Consider the following 17,140-nt stretch of genomic DNA (forward strand, 5'->3'; position numbering starts at 1 on the left):
GATTTTGGGGTCAGATCTTGAATCCCAGACCTGCCACTCACCAGCTCTGTGACGCCAGGCATGATATTTAATGTCTCTAAATCTCTGGTCCCATATAGGTTATAATGATGCTATATTGACCTCCTGCCCTTGTTCTGAAAATTAAATTAGATAATGGATTTAAGGAGGCTGGCAAGAAAAGCAGGCAATAAGCGTTGGATCTTTCTTTAGTAGAGGCTGACAACCTTGAGAAGCATCTAACATAATGGGCCTGACACTTGCCAGAGGTCATCAGAACTGCAGACAAGTATCCAGATGACTGGGAGTAGACAAGCAGACATCAGGAGTTTAGAGATTCAGGTGAGAGTTTGAGCAGCAAGGAGCAAGGTCTTAGGCAAAGGTCAGGGCCAAAATGAGGTCAGAAGCAACATGTACCAAGAAGGATGATAGACACACAAGTAAAGAACAAGAATGGGGCTTGTTATTAAACCAGGTAACTTCTGGGGAATTTCTGGACCAAGAGCAGGAAGCCCAGGGACTGTGGGTAGTTGACAAGAGGCTGCTTCCCCTGAGAAGGAAAGTGGGGTGGGCAGGATCGAGGACTGCCAAAACAAACCAACTAAGTCCCTCTGTGGGGCCCTTAGGCAGAAAGCATGGTCTTCCTTGAACAGACTTTGGTTTTCCACCTTCCCCACCCTCAGGGCAACCAGCTAGTGCTGAGGGCACTCCTGACAATCCAGGATGGAAGCTGTGAGGAACCGGTGATTCAAATATCAGTTCAGGGTGAGCCTCTGGGCCCCAACAAGGATCTGAATAGCCTCGGAGATTTCAGATGGATTTTATTTCTGGTGTGAACAATTGGTAATGGCTGCCCGGAACATTGTCTTGAGAAATGTTTTGAAGGCCACATTTGAGGAAAATGCTGTGATTGATTATTTATGTCTGCCAAGGGTTTAAAAATTATGAGTGAGGTATACTTGCTACCTTTTAGCTGGAAGTAATGCAGCCAATTCCTCCCAGCTGATACCCAGCTGGAGCATGCCTGCAGGGTGTTGGTGGAGGAACTTACTCATTCATGTATTCATTTATTCAGCATTCCCAGAATAGCCTCCATGGGCAGTACTACCGTGCTGGAGAGAGACAGGGTGTGCTGTCAGAAGAAGTTCCAGGGACTCTCAGAGCTGTTTTACAGACCCAATAATGCTTTGGCACTTCATTTAGATTCAAATCAGCAAACAATCCCCAGGAAATAAAAATTATTATCTCAATTTTTCAGGCTAGAAAAGTGCATTTCAGTTTTGGTAATACCTGGTTTAATAATACCAGCTGTAATAATTGTCCCATCCTCAAATGCACAGTCTTCTTCATCTTTCACTGAAGGCCTGGAAAAGGACAAGATAATGTGAGTGCAAAGCCATTTGCCCTCTTTGTCATTTAACAGCAGCCTGGCGGACACACTGGCCAGCCCTCAGCGGAGCTCTGAGGGTTACCTAAACTCAAGGAATGAGTATTCGGTGAATTGGCCCATATTTTATCTCCCTACAAATAGCTATTTAAATATCCCCTGAGTATGCACTTTCTGAATCATTAAGGTCTCAGGGTGCATCAATTACACTAATTTGGGAAAGTGATCACATTCATGCAGGGTTGTTATTTTTAAAGAAAAGACATTTCAGTGTATTGATGGGGAATTGGTGTCCGGAGTATATAGATTTCCAGTTATCCCCTGTCATGGCAAGAGTCCATCGGTTTCCTTTAAGAAATGAAGAACACATTATGCCCGGTATTAACAAAGATCAATTTCAGTAAAGGAAGACATCCAACACAAGGGAATTGAGCTGAGCTGGGAATAAATGACGTAATGTTTGAAGCGATAAGGGATAAGTCATGCTGGGACTACAAGTTCTTGTATAAATGATGATTAAATGGAATTTGTGTCTATGCCTTTTGCTAAAGGTAATATTTCTTTACTGTAAAGCATAATGTATCTCTTTCGGCATTGTCGGTGAAGTATGCAGTTAATAATTGGCCTTCTTAAAGATTTCAGAATTCTTTGGTCTTAACGTGAAGGGAGGGCCTTATCTTTACTGCCAACTTTTTTCGGCTCTTCAAACCGAAGTGACAGTCTTTTATAAGAATTTGGCTTTGGGTGTTATCTTGCAAGAAAACAGTATTCCAAACTTCAATACAGTGAATAGAGTCGCACAGACACCCCATGAGGATAATATGGGAGATTTGGGAAATAAAGTAAAGATAAACCCTCTGCCGAGGTGTGAGATGCAACGAAAGAAAAGGAAATGATGAGGTGAACAGGAACAAGGCTGGTGCAGGATTTCTATTGGTGGCTCTAAAAGAAAAAAATTACAACAACAACTAAACTAGACTTTTTATTTTCTTTTGGGGTCCATAAAAGCTATTTAATTATTTAGGTCTATTCAATCATATATATGCTTAAAGCTGGAAGAGACTGCAGATATTTCAACAGATGAGAAAGCCCAGAGAGGCAGTGTGACTTACAGAGAGGATTACAGTCTCCCTTTCTCCTGGCTTGTAGGTATTTCTTGATAGCTAAATTTTCGTTTCTAAGAGGAAATCTTCATTTTAAAAAAGCATCATTCCAGTTCTTTTGATTTTGTTTTTGATAGTGGTACTGACTTTTGAACACGTACCAAACACTAGCACCATGATTGAATGTCAGAAATTTTAACTTGGAGCTAAAGCGAATGCTGAGATTCTGATTCCGTGTTGCTTGCAGGCTAGCACTTATGACATCTCCAGCTCAACACAGGGTCATGGAAGAGCCAAGATCTAATGAGGAGAAAAGAACCAAGAACCTCATTAAAAAAAAAAAAAAAAAAAAAAAGGCCATTTCATCATTTTTTCCAGGCTAACCACTAGGTGGGTACCTTTAAGGACAACCAAGAATGAGGAAGTAGAATAGGAGTCAGGATTCTCAACCTCATAGAGAGATGCATCCCAGGGTTTTTCTGGATGGTAAGAGGCTACCATCCTGACACCTAGAATCAAGATCTAAGTGAGACTTCTCAAAGCTTTCTTTGATGTGAGCTGCTGCTAGCACAATAGCAGGAATGATGGGCAGTGCCTATTAAGATGAAACACACAAAAGATGGTAGCGGTAGCCCTGAGGCCAGGACTCCAGACACAGCACTGCTATTCACCAGCTCCATGTTCTCTGGCAAGATGTTTCCTGCCATTGGGTTAACTGACCTCAAGGTCCATCAGGACCAGTCATATATCAGCCTAGTCCAGACCCCTTAGTCCCTTTGTCCACCAACCGCCATACCCTAAACAAAGTCACCCTCTCCCTTTCCCTTCATGCTACCTAAAATTTGGAATTTTCGCTCTTGGCCATTTCCCTATTTCTCTCACACATGTCACCAGTCTCAACCAAACATGCTCTTCCATCCTTCAAGACCTCTGCCAGGCCTCCCAGTCCATCAGGGTTTTCTGGCAATCCCTCCTTTTCCACCATTATGTGTTTCATTGGTAGTCACTTCACTGACACTTCCCAATACCCTCCTCTGCCTACTGAGTGTCATCCTTCCATTGATAATCAGCACCCTGATTATCCAAACTCCTGAAATCCAACCACCCACTTCCTCAAGTTCTGTTGCTTAGTGGTGCCTATGAAATCCTATCGTGGGGCCATCCTTATGCATTATAGATGCCAACCCTTTGGCACCTGAAACTTTTTGGTCTGGTTCCATGATGACTAATTTAATCCTTTACCACTTCCCCCAATTGCTCTACCCTGTCCCTATTCCTAGTTTCCATCCCCATCATTTGCAACAGATGGCTTGGCTTTCTGTCCCTGAAAAGGACATCAGTAGGGCAGCTTCTAAACTATCCTAAAGTTTCATGGAGTCTGAATGACCTGAACTAGGGGGACCAAGGGCAGTATAGACAACTGTAGCGTGAGCCAGAGGGAAGACAGGCCAAGCCATAGCAGAGAGTGGAAAACCAAATGGATAGTCAGGGTAGGTTCTGATGCAAGAGGTCCTGAAGCTGAGGTAGCAGGATGCATTCAGACCCTCTTGTGAACAAGGACTATATCTGTGCCTCATTGGATTTCTAGTTCATTTCAAGTCTCAACTAAGGACATTAGTGTCTCCTCAGCCTGAAAGTCTTAAATCATACAAATCACAAATAAAATTGCTCTGAAAAGCATTTTTAGATATAGAGTAAAAGATGCTGTGTAATAAAGTTGTATTCTTCATATTGAGTTAGGCTGAGGGAACTCGTCCCTGAAATTTTGAAACTCAAATAAAGCTCCAGCTCAATTATTTTCCCATTTGTTTTCATCATCTGACTTCCCAGCAGAATTTTAGCCTGGGGAAAGATTTTTGGTCAGGAATCCTGCTCAAGGTATGGAGTTGTAAGGATACTGACAGATCAGGAGTATGCGAGGTTGAGTGGCCCTTCTACAGTTGGTTTCACTGCCTCGCCCTTGCTTTATTTTTACTTGTTTTTGGTGATTTATAGAATCCCTAAGCAGGGTGGAAGAAACTAATGACCCAGAGCAAAGGGCATCTACCCATTTGACTTCTCTTGGTCATAAGATTTTGATGTCTTTTGGCTCCTCCTTGATGCAGGAAGGTAATCAATAGTGAGTTATTGTTTAGGTGCAGATCTTGGGAATCAGTTTCTCATTGTGGAAAAATCTCAGTGGACAGACTGGCCCCAGGGACCCTCCAGCCAATGTGAAGGGCATAGTCCAGCATAAATGATCCTGGACAAAGTGCTGTTGTTGAGCTTTTCCCTAGGCAGCAGCAGGAGCATATGTAGTGAGAGAGGGACTATGAAGTGGATAAGAGGAAACTTCTATATAGGAGAATGGCAAGATTCTATCCAACCTCTTAGCTGAATCAGCAACCCTGAAACTCTAGTTGGACCCCTGGGCATCTTTTTAAGAGCTGAAGTGAGGAATAGATAATGGGTTAGTGGGCAGTGGGCAGATAGACCTACCACCAAAGAGAAGAACTACAGGTCAGTGGGAAAGCTGTAAGCCAGGGCTTCTTTCCAGGTTTGTTTATCTAGCCATTGGTATGTTTAAGTTTTCAGAACAAAGGCAAGTCAGAAAACCCTTTAAATAAGTGTTTATTCTTGAATAAGCCAAAATGTTTGTAATTTAAAGAAGCATGGAAAATTTATTCTGGGAAAAAGGTTAATAAATTCTGTTATGTCAGTAAAAATGTCTACCTTTTGGGTTAGTTGATTTATAATAGATACCTTCACCTACTTCCAAAATAGGCTTATGGGCAAACACCAAGAAATTTATGGCAGCATTTTCACCTCCTAACCTCTGTTTTTGAAGTAGGGCTGAGTTCCTTGTCCAAAGTGACCCTGAGTGACCCTTCCTCCATGGCTTTAGCTCTCACTGGGCTCTGGTCACAAACATAGAGGCAGTAATGGCTTCCCATGCTTCACAGTTTCCGGGTGTGTCAGCATGTCTCGCTGTCTCTCTTAACCCTGCCCACACCCTTGTAAGAAGGCTTTTGGTTAGAGTATCTTCATTGAATTCTGTTTCCTGCTGGGGCTCTTGTTATTGCAATCTCCAACATGTTGGAAAACCTATATGGTTGTAACACTGAACCTAAAATAATCTCTGTTTTCTGACCAAGTATTATCAAAGAAACTAGCCCTGGTGTGATGCTTAGCACTTGCTCAGTGTGATGTTTCTTCAGGCTTCCATTCAAGAAACATCCCTGGGGAAGGAAGTAGTGTAGGCATCATCAATCCTGTCTTACAAGAAAGGAAATGGAGTCACTGGAATTTAGGAATTTGTTCCAGCTCCATGACTAATTGGGGTTCCAGTGGTCAAGATCTCAGCTCTCCAACAGGCTCTTCTAGCCCAGATGGTTCTGACCCACCAGCAGCCAAAGGAAAATGGAGCCTTTGCTTTATTATTTACCCTTCTTCAGTTTCTAAAGACTTGAGAGAAATGTTTCTGCTGAAGGGCCACCCTTAGCACCACTTCCAACTTCAAAACAACAGATCTGCTTTCAAGACCATGTGTGATCTTCTTTCCCTTATTTCCACATAAGAGTCCCTGCTGCTTTTATAAATCATCAACCTTTTACATTAGGCTCTGTTTCAAAGATCTTTCAGAAATCCTGGCTGAGAATGGCCAAGCTGGGGTTAGCAAATGAAAAGAGCTCTCATTTAATCATTTCAAGTATGTTTCTCTCTTTCTCTGTTTTACTCTCTGCCTGGTTCCCTGTTTCTCTGTGTCCCTCTCACTATCCTCCTCTCTTCATGACTTTCTTTCATAAGAGGCTTCATGGGACAGGCTGATGGTCCTTTCTATGCCAAGGTACCTAGACACTAACACTGGGAAGTCATTGTCACTTCTTGGCCTGTAATCACAGAGGCATGCTTGCTTGGCCCCTGCCAGAACTGTGGCACTGAAGCAAGGGGGAACAGGGAAGAAAGGCCCCGGTCTTTCTTTGTCCTCTACCAGAAGGTCTCCCGCTGGTGTTTCCCAGTGGCCAAGACCAACTGTGTGCCAGAGGGCAAGGGAGCCTGGGCGATGCTGCCTGTAGGGGTAGCTTTTGGGTGAACAAAGTAGAGACATCCAGTGGATGGAAGCAATGGAAGAGGGCAGCAGGTGGGGAACAAATAGAAGATAGCCAACATAGAGGTGACTCTACCCACTGACAACAATGAAGACTTTGTTGGTGGGATGCGTGAAGATATTTTAGTTCATAGCTTTAGCCCCCTTCCCCCTTCCAAAATGGTGTCAAACCCTTTCTTGATGAGTTTTGGTATTAGTGATTAGGTCACTCTCTGGACATTTCTGTTTTCTCCACTCTCTCTGTCCCTTTGCCTTGTACTCTGTTAGGTAGAACCATTGAAGTCATATTGGGAACTGTGCCTTTTATTTCCTCCTGCATTCTTCTCTTTTGCTGAGTGCTAGAGAGGAAGACCAATTTTCATGGATAGACTTCCAAAGTAGCCACAGTAGAGGTCTACCCAAATGGCAACAACAGATGAGGCAGGCTTGCTTCCATCCAATTATCCATCACCTGATAGAGGAGATACTCTTACCATGAAGCTAATGAAATTTAATTATCGGCACCCTCATCCCACTCGCATAGGCCCTTTGCAAAGGCCCAGAAATTTCATATTCATTATGCTGTATTCTTTTTTTTAAGAGGGCCTTCACAATTGTATAAACTTCAGATCCAAAAAGCCTGGACCTGTCCATTCCTCTCTATCTTTGTCCCTTAAGATACCTTTTCTACCCATGACTAGGCTGGCAATGTTTACAGAAGCCAAAGAAGAGCTAGTTAATATACAATAGATCTATTGGCAGAGACTCCTCAGACATATGGTCCAGTCAATGGGCCCAAACAAAGGAGCAATTGCAAGGTGTCACCACATTCTAATAAAGCTGTGGCAGTGAAACATGGTCAGTGACACAAATGACAAAGGCAGGCTGCTGAGGATCAGCCAGTCACAAATGAAGCTCTGATGCTCTGCAGCTTAACAAACCTTATGTGTAATACATAAGAGGGACAATCGCCTCAGCTGCTGGCTGGCTCACTGGCACACCTGCTTTTTGGGGAGGTGTGGTGAGGAGAGCATAAGCAGGCTTGCTCTGCTAGCCTTTCTAAGACAGACCCTGGTGCAGGCTGCAGGGGAGCCAGCAGGGGCTCTGCACCTGGGTATGTGTGTGAATGCCAGCCCTGGGACACTGTGTCCTGGGCTAGGTCACAGAGATGGAGCGTGGCTCATTAGTTCCAGCCCTGGCTAACACTGCCAAGTCCTGGGTTAAGTCCTGGCCAGTCAGCCTTCTCCTCGTGCACAGTCACAAAGTGCCTGTAATGCCCTCATCCCGTGGGCCTCAAGAGTGACTGGGTTTGAGATGCAGATGCCTTAATAATGCTGATCCTTCCCTCCTCAGAAAAAAATAGCCAAAAATGCACTCCAGGTTGATAACTCACTAGGCAGCAGCACTGGTGATGAAGAAAAAAAAAAAAGCAATGAACATTTTCTTTATATTGACTTATCATTTCAGTACTTACCAGAGCCTTATTTAGGGACAGAAGGGGAAGAAAAAAGCCGGAGGAAGGAGGGAGGAAGGATGAAAGAATGTGACACTCGCAAGAGGGATTAAGAACAAAGGCTCTGGAGGGTTCAATCCCAGCCACATTACCAGCCCTAGGACCCTGGGCAAGAAATTTAAACTCTCCTGGCCTTAGTTTGCCAGTTTTATAGAATAAGAATAAATACAGTGCCCACTCCCTTGGGGGGCTGTGAGGATTAAATGAGTTAACGCATATAAAACCCTGCAAGTGTTCCTAGCACACGGGATGAGCTCAGTAAATACCAACTCGTAGGAATCCTATGTACTCACAGAACCCGTCAGGCTAGGAGCAACATCTTTGGTGGAGAAAGCTCCGTTTTTGTGTGGAGAGGACCAGAGCTCTGAGCTTCCCAGCCACGGGCGCGGCCTCGCCTCCCTTCACCTCCGCATCTTCCACCTGGAAACTGAGAACACCGGTAACCTCCGTCTCATCGAGTCTGTGCGCAGAAGCAAAGGAGGCAAGAATTATGCCTGAGCTTCTCTCCTGTGTGAAGGACAGTTTGTGTTATTTGGAAACCACAAGATTACCCAGACACTTGGAGCTTGCCAGCGTGCCTGGCTCACGCGGGAAGCCCTGCCAGTCCCCTCCCTCCAGCCTGGGATGGCGCTGCCGTCAGGGATGGTCAAGTTCCCCCCAGAAGAGCCGGTCCCACCCCCGCAAGCTGCTGCTACTCTGAGGGCCTCCAGCCCCGAGTGAATTCACTCCAGAACCATCACCGCTCCCCCGCCAGGTGTGCTGAGGCCAGTGCAAGCTGAGGCACCCTGGAGGCTTCGAGGGCCTGCTGAGTCTGCGGCTCTCTAGCAGCCGGGCCCTGAGGAGGGCAGGGAGCGGCATCTGGGCTCTCGGTGTCCAGGACAGGGACAGACCGCCCGCACATCCTTCACCTGCCACCTTCCAGCTGGCAGCTCTGTTTAATGAGCTGCACGCAGGGCCACAAGGAAAAGAGGCTCTTTGATGGGCAGGGTTATGAGTGCTCTCTTTTTATTATGCCTCCTGGTGTTTTCTCCCCTGCGTCCCCCCTTTCTACCTGATGGCCCCTTTCCCTGTCACCCAGATACTGACGGTGACAAGCACACTGCAGTGCTGTAGATGGGGATGAATGTCAGGCCGACTGGAGCACAAAGGTCCTGAGTCTTCTCTTACTTGTGTCAACAGAGTAGGCCTCTCTGGCCTGGCCTGCTGGGGCGCCCAGGAAGTGGCTCAGAGCTGAGATTCGCTGATGTTTGGACAGAACCTGATTCCTGACATCTGGTGCAGATGGCCCAGTCGGCAGAGGAAAGGAACAACTGCTCAGGGGCTCCTCACGGTCGTGTGGGCAATGCGATAAGAGAAGGGAGAGAAGACTCGCACCTGGCCCTTCCAGGTAGCTCCTCGGGCACCTGGGGCAGGGGCTCAGACAGGAAGTGTGAGGGGAGCAGGAGGGAGAGACCGCTCCTGGACTCCTGCCCGACCCAGGGCCAGAGTGCAGAGAACTGTTCTCAGGGAACGAGGAAAGAATCTCAAAAGTCAGAGATTATTGAGGGAGCCTCTCTTGGTGGTGAGCTCTCTGCACATGGGTCTGAAAAAAATGTTTTCTTTTCCTGGATTCTCAAAAGACACTTTCACAGGGTATATATACCATTTTTGATTCTAAGCCTTTTGGAGCTGGGATCCCTCTCCTTCCGGCTTCTGTATTGCTATAGAGGAGGCTCATGCTATCAATAGCTGTTCCTATGATCCAGGTTTCCTCTCTGGCTGTTTTTAAGATCTGTTCTTTGCCTTTGGTATGAAAACAATTTTACTACAGTGTATCAAAATGTAGATTTCTTTTTCTTTCTCTATTAGCCTGCTTGGGATTTATCATAATTCCAACTCTGGAAAGTCCTCAGCCTTTCCTCTTCCAATATTGGCTCTTCCCATTGTCTATACCATCTCTCTTGGGAACTCTGCTTGAATCTGTGGCTAACCTTCTCTCTCCACTATGCCCCCATTTCTCAGGCATTTCTCTGTGGGAATCCCACCCAGAAGATTGGGGCTGAAGTATGTTCCCCCAGAAAGAATTTACATTTGTTTCTGCCATCTGCCAGGGGTGCTTTCAACATTGGGCTGCCCTGAACTAATTTCCTGGTAATTAATCTCAGTACTTTTTGGGATATAAAGATAGTATGAATTCAAGCTCCAAACCTGCACAGAAATAGGGAAATTGGCATATTTATTTGGAAGAGATTGTTCTTCTTCAAAGGACCAAGGCAACTTCAGACAAGTTTCCTCATTTATGTCCTCGTGAGCAGAATTCTCCCCACCTCTGTGCCACCCCCATCCCTCTACTGAGGGTATAGTGTGTGTGGAATCCCTGCCATTCCAATTCCCCGCCTCCAGCATGGTGAAAAAACCCAAGGCACTGGAATAGATGACAGGAGCCAAGAAACCCTTGAGGGTAGTTGCTATATTTCATGGTCACTTTATTTTTGTATCCTGAGTCTTTCTCTCTTTCTTGGGAGAGTCTTCTCTCCCAAGGGTTCTGAATTTTTAAAACATGTTATTTGGTATTTTAAATTGCTGTTGTTTGCTTTATTTTAGAATGGGAAGGTTATCAGGATTTCTAGTCCATTATATTTCCAGAAATGGAAGTCCACATCTTCATGTATAATCCCCTCTCTGAAGAATTTGCCAACTCCTCACTCTCTTGATCTTCCTTTTGTTCTCTATAGGCTGGGGTGGATGTAGCTGAAGCACTTCTCTGTTGGCAGGGATCCATCCTCACCACAACAGGAGGCATGAATAGCAATCTCCTATCACATGGACAGAAAATATGGTGTTAGAAGCTCTGTATGTTTATCTCATGCATTACTTATGGAAGTGTATAGTCATGAGAGGTTGGACACTCCACTACCTTTTGAAGCCATTGGGAGCCATTCTCTATGTTCTTATGATTTTCATGGCTGGAGAGAAAACATTCATTAACAACTTTGCATACACTGAACTCTACTTCTTCAGTCCAAAAACAAAAGGTCTGGCATGGGTTATGACAACAAACTGTGTGTCAGTTTGGGGAGGGAATGTGCTTGCCAGGCTCAAGGCTGGGACACTGTGGTTGAACCCTTGGATAGCCGCATTCTCTGAGATTCATTTCTCCTCCTCTGTTATACCCCCGTAGTTTCTCATCTCAACATTTTTCTTTTCTGCATATGTTTTTCCACAGCTCTTTACTCACTCTATGGACATCTCAAAGATTTCATTCTCTGTTTAAAGAAAAAAGAATTGAATTGACATGATATGTATATACATCTCAATCTATGTATCTACATATATCATGTCAGTTGAGATTATCTATCTATCTATCTATCTATCTATCTATCTATCTATCTATCTATCATCTCAGCACCTACAAAAGCAATTGACAGCTCATGGCCACACTGGGAGCTCACATGGGTTCTCCTCCTGGTACCTTGCCTGGGGCTATGTTTGCTCTGAGCCTCCACTGCCTTTTCAGCTCTCCTTGATGCATTTCTTTGGCCTGTGTTTATTCTGTCTGAAGACAGAGAATATTTTCAGGCCTCTGAGGATATATTTCACCCTGGCAGTGGGCACAAGCAATTGCCAAATGACCACTGCCAAGAATGTCTACCAACAGGAGTTAGAGAGTCAAAACTTTCTTCCTCATTTTCAAACCGAGTTCCAGTCTTGAAGTACTTTCCTGATGATGATTCCAAATGGGTCAGATTGCAGGCAAATGCTCAGTCTGGAGCTATTACTGTTTACTGTCTTAAAAGATAATAAACAGAAGGCCTAGATGGCAAATAATATAAAATGTATTTGTATGTATACAAATTGGCATAATCCACAGAATTCATGAAGTCCTAAGAAAAGTTTTAAGTGCAGAATTGTGATACTCTGGTTTATTAGTATGGAGAACCCACGGCACAAATGAACAAGAAATTTTGTGCTTCAAGGCTTGTGTGCACTGTTCCCATCATCACACAGACACATGAATTGTGGGCATGTCATAGTTGGGTCATTCCCCAAGTCATTCAAGGCTGAATCTGCTATCATTTTGTCCTCAGAACCTTTGAGAAGTCTGGGTCCATTAGTGTTGATGAAAACAGGTTGAGACGGCACTATGCCAGCAGCGTCATCATCTCCTGTGCGGTCAAGTGAAACAAGCTGGGTCTACAAATAGGCCTGTGTTTTCTGAGCAAACAGCCCTCCCCTATTTATATTTTCTCCTTAAGGAGGATATTTTTTAAAAGCCTATTTCACAGAATCAATTTTAGTAGGCCCTTTAGAATGGGAGGTGAAATGAAGGTAGTTCAGTTTGTTTTAACAATAACTTCAGCTTATTGAGGCAAGCATTAGTGGATCACATCCCCATATGGCAGTCATTAGAGACAGGGAAAGCTTGAGAAGCATATTGCTCTGAGATAGCTAGTAAAAGAATTGACATTTTTATAGGACCTAAAGATATCACCAATAGAATAAGGACAAAAACCCATTTGTAGATGATAGGCAAGAAGAGGAAATCTTTGAAAAGTCAAAGTATTCCCTCTCCAGTATATAAGATGGAAACACTTTCAGGTAAAAGGCTCGTGGTTCATGTGTATATTAATTTAATCATTTGCCTCCTCAGTCAAATCAGTCAACCAACATTGATTGAGCACCTACTATGTTCCCAGATGTGGTGGGTTCTGAGGAGATGAATAAGACACAATCCCTGCTTCAAGGACTTGCATATGGTTGATAGACTAGGAAGGAGGTCACTGAGTGCAAGGGGAGGAGGTTAGTGGGAGAATAGGGAGGGGATGCTGTAGGACTTTATTAAATAGGACTTTATTTACACCAGAACTCAAAATGATTCCTTATTCTAAGGCTGACAGTATTATATAGTTCCTTTTTTTTCAGAGGAAATCGTTTTTAAAAAATAATCCAGTATCACACACTAAAGTATTTAAGGTTCAAAGGGCACGATACCTGGAACTGACTTTCAAATGATTTAGGAAAAAATAATAAACACGTGTGTGTGTGTGTGTGTGTGTGTGTGTGGGTGTGTGTGTGTGTGTGTGGAGAGAGAGAGAGAGAATGCCAATGCATACCAATGCATGTGGGGGATACAGGGATGCTTCCTACCTGACCTGCTAAGGCAAGGCTGTGGTGTGGGTTGTTCTAAGCAGGCAGAACTGGAGGCACAAAAGCTGCAAGAAGGAGAAAACAGGTGGTCCTTGAGCAACTGCAAGTAGCTCTTTGTGGCTTCCACTAAGAATGGCTTAGAGCCAGGAAAGTGAGGATGGAAGGCAAGTTGGGAGCCTAGAAAAGTAATCAAGTTGAAGGATAAAGATGGCCTGAACTAGGGTAGCTACTAACATGGAATAGAGAGCAGTGAACAGACTGAAGATATGTTAGGAAGGTAGAATTAACGGGACTTGAGAATGAGTTGAATGTGAGAAGAGGAAGCAGGAAAGAAGCTAAGGCTAATGCTTATGTTACTGGGTGGGAAAGATGGTACTGGTCTCTGACATGGTGAACATGGGGGTAAAGAGGGAGTCTAAGGGGGACAAGAGTGCATTAAATTTTAGAGATCTCACATATGTCTCTGGGATATTCAACAGACCCTCATATATTTGTATCTGGAGCTCAGTACAGGGAACTGACAGGGCTTACAAATTTGGGAGTCAGCAGTCTATTGTTGGTAATGGAGATGATGAGAATGGGATGAGATTATCCTCAGTAGAGGATAAAGAGGAGAGGTCTGAGGACAGAGCCTGAGGGAACCAGCCAAACTGGAATAAGGATGAGAAGCCCACGAGGCAGCTGAAATGTCAGCAGAGAAGTGAAGACTTAGGAAAGCATGATGCCAGAGGGTGTGAAGCGGGGTGAGGAGGAGGAGGGAAAGAAGGGGAAGAGAGGTGGGGGAGAAGGAGGACAAAGGTGAGGAGGAGGATAGGTGTCCATGATTCAATAACTAGCAGAGCACTAGTGGCCTGAGTGGGAGCATTTTCAATGATAGGACATGAGAGCAATTGCAGAGTGAATGGCAAATGGGAAGTGGGACCCAAGAGGAGGGTGAAGCTTCTCCTTCAAGATTCTACCTGTGAAGGGAGGGGAGATGAGGGGGCAAGTGGGAAAAGGTGATAAGATACAAGAAGCAAATGATAGGAGAGACTTGAGATGATTCCAGTGCTGATGAGAAAGAGCCAATAAGGAAGAAGAGGCTCGTGAAGTAGGACTTGGGGTGATGATTAGTGAGGGGTCCCTGATGAGGGGCTTGCCTGGATCTAGAGTGCAGTGGTCCAGGCAGGGGGAGAAGGCTTTAGACAGGAGGACAGGCCCAGTGCCAGTGAACCAGCAACCATAGAAACCCAGTAAGCGTTTATATTCCTACTCCTGGAATCAACTGGGATCAGCTAAGTGGCTCTACTCATTGATCTTGGGTGGACTCACCTGTCTGAGACTCAGCAGTTGTCAGCTAATCAGGATGAGTCTGTGGTAACTGGGGTGACTGAAGTGCCTGGGCTCTGCTCCACATGACCCTCAGCTTCATCCTGGGACTGTGGGCCAGCACAGTTTGTCATTCTTCCAGTGATTGCAGAGGCGCAATAGAGCAAGGTCCAATGCCCGCACCCATTTGCAGCCTGTTTGTCTTGTGGGCTAACATCCCTCTGGCCAAAACACATCACATGGCTGAGCCCAGTCTCAAGTCACACACACACCCTGCCACACACGTAGCAAAGTTAAATGGCAGAGAGCACGGGTTCAGGGCCGGATGAAGAATTTCTTAACACAAATAAGGAGAAATACAGTTTTGACATTTTGTCAAACACAAGAAGAAAAAGAAGTTTGCAGGTATTCAAGGGAAAAAAGACAAATTAAAGCCTTAGCCATTCCCTCTTCTGTTCGGGCCAAGGTGCTGCTGTATTATTTATGTCTGCAAAGGTTAACACTCAGCTGTGGTTAATGAGTAAAGCAGTCGGGAGGAGAATACTCCGTGATAGGGTCAGCGCTCCCTCATAAAACCTAACGACAGCAAAGTCAGCTTTATTGCTTTTGTAGAGAGGGGACAAGCCCTCTACCACCTCAGTGGAGAAGGGGGAATCTGATTTGGGGCAAAAGAAAAAAAATATTCCCTCCAAATCTTGCTTACAAGAAACGAATATTGAACTGTGAAAAAGTTTCAGAGTGCATGTAGGGAGACAGGAGCATTTACCAGAGGGAGAACAAGGCAAAGGTGAGTCACATCCATGTTATATCTGGATGGGCAAGAGATGATTTTCTGGATCCACAAAACCCGATCCCCCAGGGCCAAACTTAAGGGGATGCCCAGGGGGTGGGAAGGTGAGTCTGTGATGAGGATGCTCTCCCCATCTACTTCAGCCATCCCAAGCGACCATCACCTGCCCTTCTTCTTCCTTTCTATTTCCAGGCAGATCCATTCTACAGATACCTCCCTCTGCTTTAGAAGCAGGACTGAAGCACTCCACTGTGAGTTGTCAAACAATTAGCCAAGGTGTACCTGGTTGTCCCCCATGACACAAATCAAGAGTCTACGTGTGGTATCCCTTCTCCTTTCACTTCAGCGTAGTGTGAAATAAACCCTGTTGGGGCACTGATGGAATAGAGTATCCATCTCTAAACTAACTCTCAGAAGAGTTAATTTTTACTAAACTAACTCTCAGAAAATGAACACCTGGCTTTAAAATTTTCCTGCAAAGAAATAGCAGTGGAAAGATTTGCATGGACAGACAGCGCGGAAATGGCCCGGCTGACAGTTAGCCAGCACGTGTTCAGGCTCTGGGTCATCCACACTGCGAGGTGCAGCAGTGGTGATCTGATCACTTCTGATGAGAAGTCAGCCAAATGAAAAACATGGAAACTATGATCCTTGAAAATACACATTTACATCCAGTGTCATGAATTATCATGAACTTGCCCCAAGTGTGTCCTGTCCCTGAGCTTATGACACATGTGAGGAGGAAGTTACCATGAGTAGTAGAATGCCCAAAGTTAAGCATTTAGAGCCCATACACAAACTTCTACTACAATAGCATTGGCAATATTTTAGGCTGGGTGACACCCAATCTAGTATTTTTCTAAATGTCAGCGTACAACAGTAAAAAGGCATCTTGAAGGATTTCTTAGAAGCAAAAAATCACACATCTTCTTTCTGTCTTCTCCCTTCTGTGGTAAAAATGACTGAAACAGATGTGGAAGAGAATACAGCCACAAACTAGAATGGATTCCTTCACCAGCAAATAATATTGACAGATGCGTAGAAAAATGGTTGAAGGTTAGAAGAAATGTGTACAGAACAAATGATCTGAGTGGGAGGTTTGTTATGCTTTGGGGTGAAAGTACAGATGTCTGAGTTAATGGTATTACTAGGTTCTTTTTCAGTAATAACTGAACTATTGTGTGTGTATGAGAGAGATTGAGAGTACTAACAGAAAGAGATGCTGATGTATTCTCTACAGAAAATGACTTCTCAAAAAACTTAGTGAATGTTGCCACCAAAGGAGCAGATGGAAAAAAGAATTTTGATTTGGAGGGAGAAAAAAGATTCACAAGTCAGGCTACAGATTTGCCCCATTTGTGAAATTCTTTCATTCATTTTTCCTAAATAAGGTATTGCAGTAAAGAAGTGGAAGCCACAATTTCATAGGACAGTTCTCTCCAACCTGAATGTGTGAGTGAGTCATCTGAAGTCTTGTTAAAATGCAGATTTTGATTCAGTCATTCTGGCCTGTCCTGAGATTCCCCACTTTTTTTTTATAATAAATTTATTTTTTATTGGTGTTCAATTTACCAACATACAGAACAACACCCAGTGCTCATCCCGTCAAGTGCCCCCCTCAGTGCCCGTCACCCATTCACCCCTACCCCTCGCCCTCCTCCCCTTCCACCACCCCTAGTTCGTTTCCCAGAGTTAGGAGTCTTTATGTTCTGTCTCCCTTTCTGATATTTCCCACACATTTCTTCTCCCTTCCCTTATATTCCCTTTTACTATTATTTATAGTCCCCAAATGAATGAGAACATACAATGTTTGTCCTTCTCCGATTGACTTACTTCACTCAGCATAATA

The 17,140-nt window shown here is 44.4% G+C and overlaps 2 long non-coding RNA genes across 2 annotated transcripts; both read right to left on the reverse strand.

Moving 5' to 3' along the window:
- Positions 1–1,012: 1,012 nt before the first annotated feature.
- On the reverse strand, positions 1,013–8,660 carry LOC121492473. Its single transcript, XR_005988244.1, has 4 exons — positions 8,360–8,660; positions 2,649–2,787; positions 1,288–1,361; positions 1,013–1,109 (listed from the first exon to the last, which is right to left on the reverse strand). It is a non-coding gene; the product is annotated as an uncharacterized LOC121492473 (long non-coding RNA).
- A 1,854-nt stretch (positions 8,661–10,514) lies between these two features.
- On the reverse strand, positions 10,515–14,963 carry LOC121493414. The gene is made up of 2 exons (XR_005988466.1): positions 14,505–14,963; positions 10,515–10,861 (listed from the first exon to the last, which is right to left on the reverse strand). It is a non-coding gene; the product is annotated as an uncharacterized LOC121493414 (long non-coding RNA).
- Positions 14,964–17,140: the final 2,177 nt, after the last annotated feature.

The sequence above is a fragment of the Vulpes lagopus genome, chromosome 6 (genome assembly GCF_018345385.1).
Source record: "Vulpes lagopus strain Blue_001 chromosome 6, ASM1834538v1, whole genome shotgun sequence".
Classification (NCBI taxonomy): Eukaryota; Metazoa; Chordata; class Mammalia; order Carnivora; family Canidae; genus Vulpes; species Vulpes lagopus.